The following is a 15,600-nucleotide window of genomic DNA, read 5'->3' as shown; positions in this document are numbered from 1 at the left end:
TCTATCAGTCTTGCCATCTGATCTATCTACCTTGGGGTTCAGTACCCAATTAAAATCCCCGCCCCAGATCACCGCACTACCCAGACACATACTAAGGTTGGTGCACAGAGGCCTGAAATATGCTGCCGTGTTCTGATTGGGGGCATATGTATTTACAATGCTTATCTCCTTATTCTCCACCAAACCCCTCAATATGACCATCCTCCAATCCGTCTCCGCCACTTCCTGTAATAGTTGAAACGGGACGTGCGGCGCCACCCAGATAAGTACTCCTCTAGCATACGCAAAGTATGTCTAGCCCACCACCACCCCTTTCCATTTCTTTACAACCAACTCCATCTTTTCCCGTGTCAGATGCGTCTCCTGCAGTAGTGCAATATCTATCTTTTGCCTTTGCAGATACAACATGACCTTATTCCTTTTCGAATAACTGTTAAAGGGATGGTTCACTCAAAATATTTTATTTCAAAGATAGATAGGCAATATTTAAAAAAATCGATTGGCAATTTTTTTTTCTCCAAGTCCCTATGTAAAATTTTGAGCAAATCAAGCTCAAAGAAAGCACATGGGGCATCCATTTTGTGAAATGGATGCCCGCCGCTGTGCTCACTTTGGCTTTTGCGGCACTAATGAAGGAAAAGCCAGCCAGCTGTAGTAAACAAAAGCTATCACTGGGTGGCTTTTCCTTCATTGGTGCTGCTCGCGGAGGACGGGGACCGGAGACTACAGGCAGAAAAGCTGCAGCTGCATCTCGGGAAGTGCTATTTTTTTAAATAAAAATAAACACTAGCTGCGTTTTTTTTCTAAGTTTTCCGGGCTGGAGGAGCCCGGAAAACTTAGAAATAAAACTGCAACTTTAAAAACGTTGTATTTATGTTTGTGGTCGCTTTTGAAGCGACCGCAAACATAAATACAACGTTATTGTGTTTGAAAACGCTGCGGTTTTTCTTTCTAAGTTTCTCAGGCTCCTCTGGCTCGGAGGAGCCTGAGAAACCGCGTTGTGTTTCTGCCTGCCGTGGCTGTTACTTTGGGTCTCCGGTACTCCCCCAGGAGGGCACCGGAGACCCAAAGTGAAAGCCAAGGCAGGCAGAAACACAACACGGTTGTGTTTACATGCTGTGGTGTTTCTGCCTACAGGTGATTTCCCATTTGGGGCTCTCGGGCTCCCCACGGGGGGCCGAGAGCCCCAAATGGGAAATGCTAAATGCTGCAGTGTTTCTGCCTAAATCTGATCAGATTTAGGCAGAAACACTACACGGTTGTTTTCTGCAATGCTAAATGCTGCAGTGTTTCTGCCTAAATCTGCTTTCCCATTTGAGGCTCTAGGGCTCCCCGTGGGGCGCCCTAGAGCCCCAAATGGGAAAGCAGATTTAGGCAGAAACACTATGTGGTTGTTTTCTGCAATGCTAAATGCTGCCGTGTTTCTGCCTAAATCTGCTTTCCCAACCGCGTAGTGTTGGGAAAGCAGATTTCCCTTTCCCCGTGGGGCGCCCTAGAGCCCCAAATGGGAAAGCAGATTTAGGCAGAAACACTACGCGGTTGTTTTCTGCAATGCTAAATGCTGCAGTGTTTCTGCCTTAATCTGCTTTCCCATTTGGGGCTCTAGGGCGCCCCACGGGGAGCCCTAGAGCCCCAAATGGGAAAGCAGATTTAGGCAGAAACACAACGCGGTTGTGTTTGAAAACGCTGCGGTTTTTCTTTCTAAGTTTCTCAGGCTCAGAGGAGCCTGAGAAACTTAGAAAGAAAAACCGCAGCGTTTTCAAACACAATAACATTGTATTTATGTTTGCGGTCGCTTCAAAAGCTACCGCAAACATAAATACGTTTTTAAAGCTGCGGTTTTATTTCTAAGTTTTCCGGGCTCCTCCAGCAGAAAACTTAGAAAAAAAAACGCAGTTAGTGCTTATTTAAAAAAATAGCACTTACCGAGATGCAGCTGCAGCTTTTCTGCCTGTAGTCTCCGGTCCGCGTCCTCCGAGTCCCGGCACCAATGAAGGAAAAGCCACCCAGTGGTAGCTTTTGTTTACTACAGCTGGCTGGCTTTTCCTTCATTAGTGCCGCAAAAGCAAAAGCCAGCACAGGCGGGCATCCATTTCACAAAATGGATGCGCCCATGTGCTTGCTTTTGCAAATTTTGAGCTTGAACTGCTCAAAATTTTACATAGGGACTTGGAAAAAAAAATGCAAATCGTTTTTTTTTAATATTGCCTATCTATTTTAGAAATAAAAATGTTTGGGCGAACCATCCCTTTAAGTCCCCTGACATTCCACGTGATTATTTTAAGATCCCCCATGGCTCATTACAGTCCCTCTTCCTTACCTCCAACAGATCTCTCCTGCCCGAGCAATACAGATTCAACCATCCAACTTTTCTATGTAGGCTCATGTTCAAACTTAAACTCCCCTCAACTATATACACACCAAACCCTCCCCCCTCCCACCCGCCCCCTCCCAGCCCTTCCCCAACAACACTCTCCGCAAATGTTGCCCAGCTCCATCCCTGGATCTCAGGCACCCCCACATCTAGCCCTGTCCAGCACAAGCCTATGCTCAGGGCTCAGTAGGGTGAAGTCGCCCTAGTGGCCACTCAACTACTAGTTCTCAGGGGTGGGTTGCTTCTGTCCCTTTGCTCCTATTTCCCATTTTATTACGCTTCATGTTAGTGCTATGCAGCTCCTACATGCATTTTATCCACTATATTCCAGTCCATCTGGGGCACAAGCCCCGAAGGCTACACCATGTCCATCCGGTCTTACATTTTCCACACATTACAGCCCCCCCTCCCACTTACTCCCTCAATGTCCATGACACAGGCTCCTCAGTTGTCATGCTCCTGACGATCTCAGTCCGCCTCTTGTTCCGGGCAACCCTGCAAGTCCAGCCATGACACCACCTCCTCTGGAGTGTCAAAGAAAAGCGCTCTGCTCTTATGCAGCACCTTCAGTTTCGCCGGGTATGGAAGCATATACTTGATGCCAGCCGTATGCAGCCTCCTTTTGACGGCCACGTATCTATACCTCTGCCTCTGCACCAGCATCGTGTAATCCGGGTATGCCGTGATGTTGGTGGATGCTCTCTCTATTGTTCCGTCCTTACGAAAATATTCCAGTATCTTTTCTCTGTCTTTATAATTCAAGATCCTCGCAATTATCGGTCTCGGCGGGGCCCCAGGTCGTGGTTTCTTCATCAGGGCACGATGCGCACGCTCCACCGTGAACCCCTGTGAGAGCTTATCTGCTCTTATCTCCTGGAAGATCATGTTCTCCACATAGTTTGTGGGGTCTTGGCCTTCCTTCCCCTCTTTTGCGTTATTCGCGCTGATATCTGTAGTGATCTTCACTGCGCTTTCTAGACCACTTGTTCTCTCTGCCAGCGCCATAACGTCTTGTCGTAGCAGGGTAAGTTCAGTTCCCACCGCATCAATTTTGTTCTCTAAGACTGTCTGCAGGTCCGCCATTGCAGCGCCCCATTTGGTGCTTAATTCCGTTATGGCTGCCATGATCTGGTGCTTATCTCCTTCTGGGGCTTCTGCTGCGGGAGTCGCGACCATGCTTTGTGCCGCTGTTGTAGAGGTCCTCTGCGCTTTTGCAAAGACCTCCATTGTAGGTTGTTTGGTCTTAGCTCTCAGCCCTTTCACTGACATTGCGCTACCCTACTTGCGTGTCTGGTTCTGACTATGCGGTGTTGTTGTGGGACTCCCAGGTCCTTCAGTCGTTGGGGTTGTTATCTCTGCAACTTGCTTGTGCTATGGCGGGTGAGGTTGCATTTCAGGTGGATTGTATCCTCCCACGGTTATTTTCCACATTCAATTTTGTTGGCATACGTTTTCACTGTCACCTCCTTTTGTAATTGGACTGCCTGGGCACATGCAATGTAAGCAGAGTTGGGTGCACTTTAAAAAAAGTTATATTACTCACGCTCACTCTGTGGCTATTGGATCATCTTCTGTAGCCCCACCGTGCATCCTCAAGGGGCCCAGTAGCGCTTTACTTCGCAGGTCATTTCCGGCTTGCTAAGCGGTTTCCTGTAATTGTTCCACTATGTTCGTGTCGGACTGTCCATGATCTCAGTCCCATGTCACGCGCACTGCATTTCCTCCAACCTGCCCGTATGTATATAAACACTCATGGGTTGATTTCTAGTCCTTTTATGCAGCGGCAGCCCCTCCGTGTTCAAGTCGGCTCTGTAGAGCCAGATGACACGGTGTTCGCAGCGAGCGACGCCCGCCCCAAGCGCTTCCGACCTACTCCGCGGGTCACAATGGATATTCACCGCTGCAGCAGCTCTTCGTACTGCAGGGCCCGACAATTATTCTTCCTTCCAGCACCACACGAAGCCCCCACAATTTTCTTGTTTCACTCCTGTATATTCCACACCAACGGGCATGTCTGTATCCGGTCTATGGGGGCACTTCTTACCCCACCAGGGGATTACAGCAGCCAGACGCGCTTGGTGCGCCTTGGCAGGGAATCAAAGCATTCAGCTGTGTCTGCAAAGGCCTCTCATTCCCTGCAGCTGCCCTAACGTGCAGCTGTAGATTCTGTCTCTTGCTCTTTAATCTGCAACTGTGGCTATCTGCCGGAGACAGCCACTCCATTGCAGGGATGCACCCCTCGGGATCCCTTTGTTCTCGGCTGCCGCCATTTTAACGTTCCTCTCGCGGCTGGCTCGGAGATACAATGTATCGCTTTGTCTATTTCACAGCTCTGAACGTGCAGTCAGCCTGCACAACTTCTGCTCAGTGTCTTCCCACACCTTCTCATATGTTTTGAAGTTGCAATTGAATAAAAAATATGCGTTTCTTTGTCGGATTAGATCGCCGGATCACGGAGCTCACAGAGATCACAGCCTATTCCATGGCTGCCTAGCCACGCCCCCTATGACTTTGCTACTTATACTAAAGACACAAATCACTTCCTGAGTAAACTGCTTGAACGACATTTGAAGAAAACACCAACATTCTATATACTCTGGATGTTTCAAGCCTTTACACGAACATCACGCACAGCGCAGGACTAGAAGCGATGGAATGGCTTTTACTAACTATAGTTAAAGTTTCCAAATCTGATCAACTATTGACTCTTAAGTTACTTACAATTGTTCTGAGCAATGACTTTTTTATGCTTGAAGACAGATATTTTGCACAGATTTCTGGCACCTTGGTGAGCGCAGCCATGGCCCCCAGTTACCCCAGCACATACTTGGCTTACTTGGAGGAAACACAGGTATGGCACAACGAAAAATGGAAGAAACACCTCCAGTGCTTTTTAAGATATATCTGTGATATATTTGGCATTTGGGGGTGCACAATGGAGGAATTATCTGAATTCTTCTCATTCATGGACACATTAGCTCCTAGAATCAAGTTTACCTCCAAATTCAGCCTTACATCGATTGAGTTTCTTGACGTACTAGTTTACATCAAATTAGGAAACTTGCAAACGTCAATATTTACTAAGCCTACAGAGAGGAATAGTCTCCTTTATGCCCCAGGTTTTCATCCTAAAAGAACTATTGAGAGTATCCCATTGAGCCAGTTCTTGAGATACAGACGCATCATCTCAGATGAAGAAGATTATTCAAAGAAAGCAGAAATACTTAGAGAAATTCAACAAAAGAGGTTACAACCTTGACTTGGTACTTGAATGTGCAGAGAAAGTAAAAAATATCACAAGAAGTGGAACACTTCGGCCAAAAGAACACCTAACCAAACGTGTTCTTGTGCATGTCGGAACATACTCTCAACAAAGCACTCAAACCAAGAAGATCATCAAGAAACACTGGAGATCTTTATCTCTTGAGCCTAGCCTAACCAAACTGGTTCCTAACCCACCATTGTTTGCTCACAACAAAAGTAAATCTTTAAGTGATTACCTAGTTAAAGCTGATTTTACCACCAAAGGAACAAAGCAACAACAACACGTTAAGGGCACCTTACCATACAACAACTGCAATAACTGCCACAATGTGATCAAAGATAACTCTATAGCACATCCACATAAAGATTACAATATTGCATTCCACTCCTTTGTGTGACACCAAGAATGTTATTTATGGTATTAAATGTCCATGCGGGTTATATTATGTTGCCATGACAACTAGGAAAGCCAAAACACACTGGGTGGAACACACATCTAACATCAGACAAGGATCTGAAAGATCACCAATAACACAGCACTTTATGCAGGCATGCCAAACCATTGCACAAATCCAGTTTATAATCTTGGAACATGTAAGCCTTCCTAGAAGAGGGGGTAATTTGAATAAATGTATGCAACAAAGAGAAACTCATTGGATAGATCGCCTTGACTCCATGTCTCCCCGTGGAATGAATTTGGATTGGGACTTGAATTGCTTCCTATAACCCTTTTATCTGAGTAAATTATACAGGCGAGCCATTGGATAGGTGGGCTTGATTCTACGTCTCCTCTATGAACAGATCCACATTGGGTCTTTTGCTCTTTAATCCAGCCATGACATTATTATCTGTACAAAACAGTTGGACTGGACGAAACATAGGAGGTTTCAGATAACACAGCAGAATCCATATTTTGCTATCTTATTTAATACATTTTGGATGTTTTCTTTTACCATCAAACAAGTATAGCCAGATCAAATTACGCTTGTTGCCAAAAACTCGCACCCACACACGCTCTCTGCAACACTTAAAAAAAATTCATGATGGCGCGCTGTTCTCGTTAACTAATTTAGCTATTCACACTCAATCTACTCCAACACGCATGCGTCCTTGACAGCTTAGCAACTGGATGCATCTTGCATCTATTTACTCCTACGCACATGCGCTCCGGCTGCTTAGCAACCCGATGCTACATCGAACACGGAGAGCTACCGACAGCAGTCTGTCTGTGATTTTATGCATGAATATGGTAAATCCATCCAGGCATTACTCGCCTGATTCACTAAATTAAAGTACAGCTGACATCAAGCAGCAGGCGACATATTTCATGTAGATTTGTTCAGTTGAAAATATTGCAACATTTAGAAACACAGTTCTAACCATCATCACCTTTGAAGTCTGACCACTTATACACATGCAATTTTCTTCACTAAATACGGGGAAGTTTCTCCAGACAGTGAAGATTTTGGCAGTTTACCTGCATACTCTCAGGTCAGTGACCTGGAGCCCTGGTCATATATGACACAATTTACGTTTAAATGTGCACTTGGATCTGATTACTTTAATCCATAGGAAATCTACACATCCACAGATATCTCTTACCTGATGAAGGGCACCAGGGCCGAAACGTGTAGTAAACAGGTGGAGACACGCATAGACTTACCTTCTGGTTTTAGCATTGCATTCTCCCCCACATAGATATCTGTCTCTATTACTATGTTTTATTATGAATTTTTCTATCATGCAAGTTATTTTGTCACTAAGGTATACCTAAACATGCACTTTTGAAATCTGTGAAGACCAGAAAACTGTGTAGGCTATGTGCCAAAGAACATACTCCTGTGCAAATAATTGTCCAATTGTAGAAAAATAATACTTATGTTTTTCTTTCCACATACAATGGAAGTGGTTTCACTTTGAATTGTTTTTTGTTAAATATTGTTTACGAGTACAGAATCGTACATATTTAATGCTGTAGTAATTGATTTAATTTACTTAGACAAATGTTTTTGCCATGTTGTGCCCTAGTCGTGACCCTCAAATCTCTCGGGGGAACTTCCATTTGCATGTTATACATGATCTTGTAGCCATTATTAGACTGGGAGCTCCTAAACAGTCTCAAAACCTTGACACAGTTTTTCTTTGACCTATCTTGAATTCCTGCAACTGAGTGTGCACCTCTACACACAATGTTGTTTAGATGATGCACCTGCCATTATAGGACCGCTCCCAGGCCAAATGGGCTGGCATCCACCACCATCTCTGATGGGAGAGAGGGATCGAAGAACACCATTGTGTCTTCAGCAGTGAGGGCCATCTTCACATCCTCAAACGCTGCTTGCTCAAGGGGGCCCCACTGCCAGCTAGCATCCTTCCTCGTGAGGCTCCTCAGGGGCTCAGATCAGGTGGCAAGGTTTCTTATGAAGCGCCCACTGTATGTAACCAACCCCAGAAAACTGAGCACCTATGTCACATTCCCCAGAGGTCTGGCCTCCATGATGTCCTTACCCATAAGGGTTTCAGGTGACTCAACACCTTCCTTGAATACAAAGCCAAAGAATTTGATGCTAGTCTTCAGAAACTCACACTTTTAGTGCCTGGATATGTTCAAGTGTCTTGACCAAACGTGCCATGTGCTCCACCTCTGACTTTGCAAACACCAGGATGTCGTCGCTGATGTTTAGGATGCCGTCCAGGTCCACTAGGGCATCCCTGATGATGATCTGGAACACCTCAGCCACCAACAACACCCTAAAACTGAGGCGATTGTACCTGTACAGCCCCTGGTGCACCGTGAAGGTGATGATGTACCTGGACTCGGGGTGTAGACAACTTGGTGGTATTCAGTTCTCAAGTCTAGTTTGGAGAAGAACCTTGCACCCTGCAGCTCAGCGATGATGTCATCAATCGTTGGGGTAAGGTGTCTATCCTTCTTGATAGCCTTGTTGGACAGCCGCATATTAACTCATATCCTGACAGAGTCAGGCTGTTTAGGCTTTCATGCAATAACAATCTGAGACACCCTTGGTGTCAGGCCTTCAACCTTTTCAATGATATCAAGATTCTCCAGATCTTTGTCCACCAGCTCCCTCCGATGAAACAGGACTTTCCGATGTTTCATGGCGAACGGTCGGATGGACTCATCAATGTGCATCTCACTGGCTCCCCGATCATCTGACCAATGCCGACAAACACCTCTGCAAACTTTCCGAGGAGCTCTTGAACAGCTTCCACATATGCGCTGTATGCGAAGCTCACGATTCCCAGTGCCTGTGCTGCAGTGCATCTCAGGAGGGTGTAGATACTCATATCCATCACATAAAACTTGGCCCTGATCAGACTGCTGCGATGTTCCACCTGTGACAGGAACGCCCCGCGCTAGCGGGATGGGTTGATCACCCCCTTCGGACGCTGCAGTGCCAGGGGGTATTTCAAGGAATCATAATCCACCTTGCCATGGCGTTGACCGAGGCACCTGTACCCACCAGTACTGGCACCAGCGAACCATCCACTCGCACCAAGCACTTGGGCTGTCTCCTGGCCTTTGCCTTCAGAACGCTCACACTGGAGATGAAGAAAAATTCTTTTCATCATCTTCGTCTTCCATCTACTGGCCTATTCCTTTCTCCTCGTGATCTGCGAGGGCCATATTTGGCGGGCGCTGCTGTCTGAAAAATCCGGCATGGATGGAACCTCTCTGGACCACCACGGGCAGTGGAGCTCAGCACATGTTTGCATAGTGGTCTACATTCCTGCACCTTCTGCAGGCTGTTACCTTCGCTGGGCACTCTGTGGCGTGCAGAAGGTCATGCCCACACTTCAAACATGATTCCAGCTGCACTGTGGGTGGTCGGGCCCACAGACCTTGCCAGTTTTGAGCAAGCATATAGCAGCGTCCATCTTGGAAGCACGTGTTTCTGCCACCTTGTGCAATCGTCCGAGATCAAGGATCCGGGGCAATGTGAGGCCTGTTTGCGCAGTACCTAAAAGCGTAGCTTGCCAGATGCACAACCCTGGATTAGTTGATTGCGAATCATGCCCTGCTCATTGTCCCAAGCACAGGTCACCTACATGCGCCACAGATTCCCATGACAAACATCCAAAGACTCGTCATCTTTCTGCCTCGCACTGCACATCACAATCCCCTCATAGTCTATGTTGGCGAGGGGCATGGAAGGTTCAGGCAGAGCATTTTTCGCCTCAAAGTTCGATTTGTCTGCAGGCTGCAACAACTGAAAGATCTGGTGAACCGCCGGACCAGCTGAACATAGGAGGGTCACCACCTTGCTTTCATCATCAGTCTCCCCCATGGCCTTGAAATACATGTCCATGCGATCAATCCACGATTTCCACCTGTGGCCTAGGCTGGATGGCGCCCCTGAAACATCAAATTCAGGTATTGGGGCTAGAGCACCCTGTTGCTGCGGTATTCGTGCTCCCCCTTGCCTAGCCTGCGTGGCCCCGCCCAGAGCAGCTCCTGCATTCAGGTCATCTGCCATGTTGGTGAGCACACTAGCACCCCTTTGTAACTAGGGGCTGCAACCCACACAGGAGCTTGAAGAAAAAATAGGGACCAGCAAGCCAGCTCCGCCACCACACAGTGCAGAGGATCAGGGAAACATGAAAAATATCTTTCACCCAGAAACAGATCTGGGGAGCACCACAGAGGGTGTCCTCCTTTAATTCTGCCCCAGCAGCACCCCACACAGAAAACACAATCCGTAAATTGTGATGCAGCAAACACTGTCCTCCATGAGCACAGAAACAACACGTGCCTCTCACCTCAAGTCATCCAGGTGAGGGACGGATCTCATGGCTGAGCACTGTGTGGGGAAGTCCACAAATTGAGCCCAGGAGGCGCACAAGCACTCCCCGGAGCCGCCACCTCTGTGACTATTCCGACATCAATAGCGGTCAAAAACGCTGCACGCGTCGGCTCTGCGGCCTGGGATTTATCTTCCCTCAAGCCGTAGCTCAGGTCTCACCGCCGCCTAAGCCAGCGGATCCATGCAGGCATGGACGACCTTGTCTTCAATATAAGAATGGCCCCCTTGTGTGTGGCCTGGCACACCGCAAGACCCCTGTCTCCCACAGATGACACTGTTTCCCGTCTGGGCTCCACGCATGCTCTGACTAGCACACGTGACGCACCTCATTTATTTAATGGCATACGCGACAGAGTTATGTCACTCCATTGTGTGTCTCACGTAAAGGGACACCATAGTCATGTGTGTCCATAAAGCCCATAATATGAATTTGGAAATATGGTTTTCCAAAAGACACAAATCTGCAAGTGTATCTCTCACAGACTAACTAATTGCAGTCACATGTGAAACAAACTTGTATTTCCATGGCACAAACACAAATCACATCACACAAGCTGGAGGCCCTTGAGCAAATTTGTTCCACATAGCCTATCCTACGGGAAATTAAAAAGGATGAAAGGGGCGCAGTGGTGTGAAAGTCAAAAGTAGGGAGAGTGAGGTGAAGAATAATGCATGGTGGAGCAGCGAGGAAGGAAGACATTAGCTGAGGTGGAGGGGAGAGGAGGAAGTAAAGAGCAGACATTGAGGAAGAAAAGAGAAGTCTGCAGGAGGAAGGGGGGGTTAAGAATGAAGGTAGAGGAGGAGAATAGAGAGTTAGGAGCTGAGGCAGAGGTGGGAGAGAGGAATTGAAAGGAGAAGCGGGATAGAGAGTTCTGACATAAGCAGATGAGAATTAAAGGAGTGTTAAGAAGGAGGAGGAGAAAGAGAGAGGGGAGGCCATGACAGACCTCCAACTGGGTTAAGCCTAGGAACGCCAGGGTCCAACGTGATTTTATCAGTTTGATGCCTTACCCAAGTTTAGATGACCCTTCAGCACTAGGGTGGGGGTGCCAAATGTATTCGCAGCCAAAGAGAAGAATTATGGCATCTTGTCGAAACCTGAAAATGAGAGAGATATCGCACTGAGCCAAGAAAGCCATGCAAGCCATTTCAAAGCGCAAAGACTGTGAGCAACTCTTTTACGTGACAAGGATTCCGTATCTAAAGGAAACAGGAAGGACTAAGGACGACTGTCCTCAGCATAGTCTCACTAATTTTGTCTTTAGCTTGAGAATTCATATACTGACTTGAGTTAAACGAAATCCCTTTATCGTCTTCTGTTTGTGATCCACATTCCTTGAGGGTGAAATAGCCATCTGAATGTGCTCAGCTATGATACGCACATTCAGAACCACTTCAGTTTTGGTCTGCCTGAATATTTTCATCATTCAAAAATGCTCTAGATTAATATCGAGGTTCTAGGAAATGGATAAACTAACACAGTTCTGGATCATAATTTCATTTACAGAAAAAACACTTTTGGGTGTGTGTCGGCAACAGTATTTGCAAATACCATCTGCTTTTCTCACTGCCACATTATGGCCTATGGAGTGTTTGCTGCATGTGGTATTCCATGCTGCAACTACCATAAAATTATGAAGAGAAATGCCTCCCATATTTGACTTCAAATGGTATCTCCACACAAGCGATGGATATAAAGTATTTAAACAGTTCCAATTTCGCTTGCGGACACTAAAAGGGGGTGAAAATATTGGTACTCCATGATTGACATCTTTGCACCCCAGTGTAATGTAATGCAAACAAATGTCCCTTCTCTGCATTATGACAAAATGTAAAGTAATGGTATGCCTCAGTACATATTTCATTTCCATCTATATAGTATATAGATAAACAATTTAAAAATAATGAATAGAGATTTTCAGAAATGTCCTGTGCAGCGTTTCTGGAATTCCACGTGTCTTATCGCCAACCTGGGGAATTTCCCAGAATCAGGTGGATTTCAAGAACCACCAAATTTAATTAAAATATTTACTGAATGCGATAATTCTTTCTAAAAAATCTGCTGAATTGGTCATTTCGGGCCACACAGGAATGATTTACTTCATAAAATGGTAAAGAGCATTTTCCTCTGCACTCATTATTTCACAAACAAATTTACAACGTTAATGAATGATACTCATTGTGAAAAGACTTCGTTCTATGAAACAAAAACAGAGGGGAGGTTAAAAATCGGTATCTGCAGTCCAGGAAAAGCGCAACATACCCCCAAAAAGGAGAAAGTGCAATAAGTAGAAACATTTAAATCTTTAATCAATAAATATTTTCAAAAAACACTCTATGGTTAGATTCATATAGCACACAAGAATATATACACAATCACAGAGACTCCAAAATGTAATGGTTCAAATTGTATACAAATAAATTGCACAGACAAAAACAGCATGTGAATAAAGTGCTATAGTGACTTTTGTACTAACAGAGTTAGAATTGGCTGGTTTTTACATAACCTCAAAAAGGTAGGCTTGTCTGTAAATTAATTTTAGATAGCATGGAGTTTTGTTTGCTCAATGTAATACCAAAGGTTTCTAGATGTGCCCTTGCAATTTAACAATGGTCGCCGCTCGACATGTTTTAGTTCATTTCTCCCAAAGAATTGATGACATATGTGCGACAAAGGCTGATACAGCAACAATGTTTTTGTCTCCCCGGTGCTTCAATGCTTTTTCATACTGCTCGCAATCAGCTACTAGCCTCGCACTTGATGGGCTTGGATCAAATTCCGTTTGATGCTTTAAAACAAGCAAAACAACAAGAGCTATTCTAGATAACAGGACACGTAGATTGCTGTGTGCATCATACAAATATTAATATCCATGTTTACTGATTATTAATGCCAACTTAATATCTTAAAATACACACAAGGACTTATCCCTCCTATTCAAATGCATGGATATTTTTGGTTTCTGATCTTATGGTGAAGTGCTTTGTTCAAAGTAAGCTGTGTTGGACTTGAGACTATTTCTGGTTTGGCTCTGTTCCTAACGGCTGAGGTGCTGTGGTGTGATTCTCTTCAGCATCACACTGCAACATGATGAACGGCCTGCATTTTCAGAAAAACATTAACAATCCCATAAGGCACATACACGCACATTAGTTGTCATTTGTAATGCATTCAAGAACAAGGTGACTTTGCAACGAATCATTCAGGCCATACAGAATGGCCACAAGCCTGGGAGGCTCTGTGGTTTAGTTTTTTGTTGTTGTAATAAATCACTAAGGTGCAGATTAAGACAACATACCATGATGGATAGCATATATTTCCTGTGTGCATTGGACGAAACTGTCAAACCCAGATTCACCAAACCGGATAAAGGTACCAAATAAATCAGATAACGATTTGCAAATGTGTTGGCATGTTTGCCACTGCAGAGGGATCTTTATGTGGGACTTGCACTAAACATCTATTTTGTGGAACCTCTGTACTGCATTCCTGTTCCTTCTTTGCAGAACTCTGCAATAAAGTTGTCAAAAAACAATAACCTGGAAAACAATATATTGGAAAGGTTGGTGGGGATTGGTCAATGGGGCTAAACTGTAGGCGCCTACAATAATGCTTTTCACAGGGAAGTGAGGTTGTAAACTTAAACAAAGAATCACAAATGCTGGTTTCTAATAGCTGTTTAACTTTTTATGTACCTTCTTGTACGTTTCATCTTACAACAAGTACTTCTTAACATTTCTCAGAAACCCATTGTGACAAAATTCCATCTGCAAAGGTATAGTCTCTTAATTTTGTTACACAAAGAGGCAGTGGTTTTCCTGCAAGAGACTGTGCCCTGCTAAGCAGGCAGACTTCCGACATTTGCTCTGTGGTTTATAAGTTGTGATAGTGGTTACAATTGAGCTGATGACTGGCTCTGTGTGCCTTACATAATTACATCACTCTTATAATGAAACCATACATATTGTTAGTGTGCACATTCTGAAGACACCCCAGCGGCTGGTGGGTACAATGGTCCCATTTCAGATACCAAAGTTCAATTTAACTTCAAAGGAGCACACCGAGCAACTGTGGAACATCTTTTGTGTTATCTCCCTTTAAGAGTCCATTGGCACGACAAAGGGGGCAATTTTGCTAAAGTACCTGAATAATCAATATAGACTCACACTTTGCCCTGCATGCCTCAGAGCACTGAATATGTGTAACTTTGATGTTTGAAGGAGGGGGTGAACATGGTGAGTAGAAGCTGAGGCTATCTCTACTGTGTGGGCTCAATATCGATAAGGTGAACCGGCTGCACTGGGAAGTTACCTTTCTTTGTTATTGGTCACTTGAAATGCTTTGTGTACTTTAGGAGATGATGATGGGACATATCCTACGAGCATTAAGTAGTGGACACAGGAAGGACACAGATGCTTTTTGGGGGTTTGTTGAGATTGCATCAGTGCTATTACTGTACTTTACATGAAACTCAATCAATCGTTGAGTCCACTGGCACTAGGGAGATGATCTGATATGTTACCTTTGTCACCTATGACCAGATCAGCACAGAAAGTCCAGTGAATCTATAATATTAGTCGAGATAGTCGGCTAAGGCCCAAACATTTGACAGCAATTGGGCTTTATTTAAATTCCTAAGGCCCCGTGTTAAAACTCCTTAGTTTGTCCAAAGTTCCCATATACCAAGGCGCAGTGGCCTAGCAAGCTACTGATCGGATGCAACGGGAGGTAGACCTAGAGCTGAAGCAACATTCTGCCAAAAGTAGAATTTTGTGGTATGACTGAAAATAAAGGTTTAGCTAAAACCATTTCAACAGAAATAAAGTTACTAGACATGCCATTGGTTGTCAAGATGAAAGAAACATTTTCTTGTAAAGCTTTCCGCCCGAAGTTACCATATGGTTTCAGCCCATTCCATGAAGCCCTTTGAGAAAGCAGGTGACAATTTCCCACCTCTCCTAGAATGAGATCTTTGACCCAGGAAAAGTCATTTCAAACACTTTTGAGTCCCCTTTCAAGCTGAGATCTTCCCACAGCGACTCTGCTGCATGAAATACACTCTGGGATTTTGAGTGTGGTGCATTCTCTTCGGAGTGATCCCCAAGGGATCTTAGCAGGAAGCCCCCATTACCTTC

The 15,600-nt window shown here is 45.0% G+C and overlaps 1 protein-coding gene across 1 annotated transcript in view; it reads left to right on the top strand.

The window, feature by feature from the left end:
- Nucleotides 1-15,600, top strand: part of TMEM178A (transmembrane protein 178A) — a 518,003-nt gene that overhangs the window by 217,169 nt on the left and 285,234 nt on the right. The window lies entirely within an intron of this gene.

Source organism: Ambystoma mexicanum, chromosome 4p, assembly GCF_040938575.1.
Source record: "Ambystoma mexicanum isolate Mex_15411 chromosome 4p, UKY_AmexF1_1, whole genome shotgun sequence".
Classification (NCBI taxonomy): Eukaryota; Metazoa; Chordata; class Amphibia; order Caudata; family Ambystomatidae; genus Ambystoma; species Ambystoma mexicanum.
The sequence above is the reverse complement of the archived record's forward strand: the minus strand, read 5'-3'. Positions and strand labels throughout refer to the sequence as shown.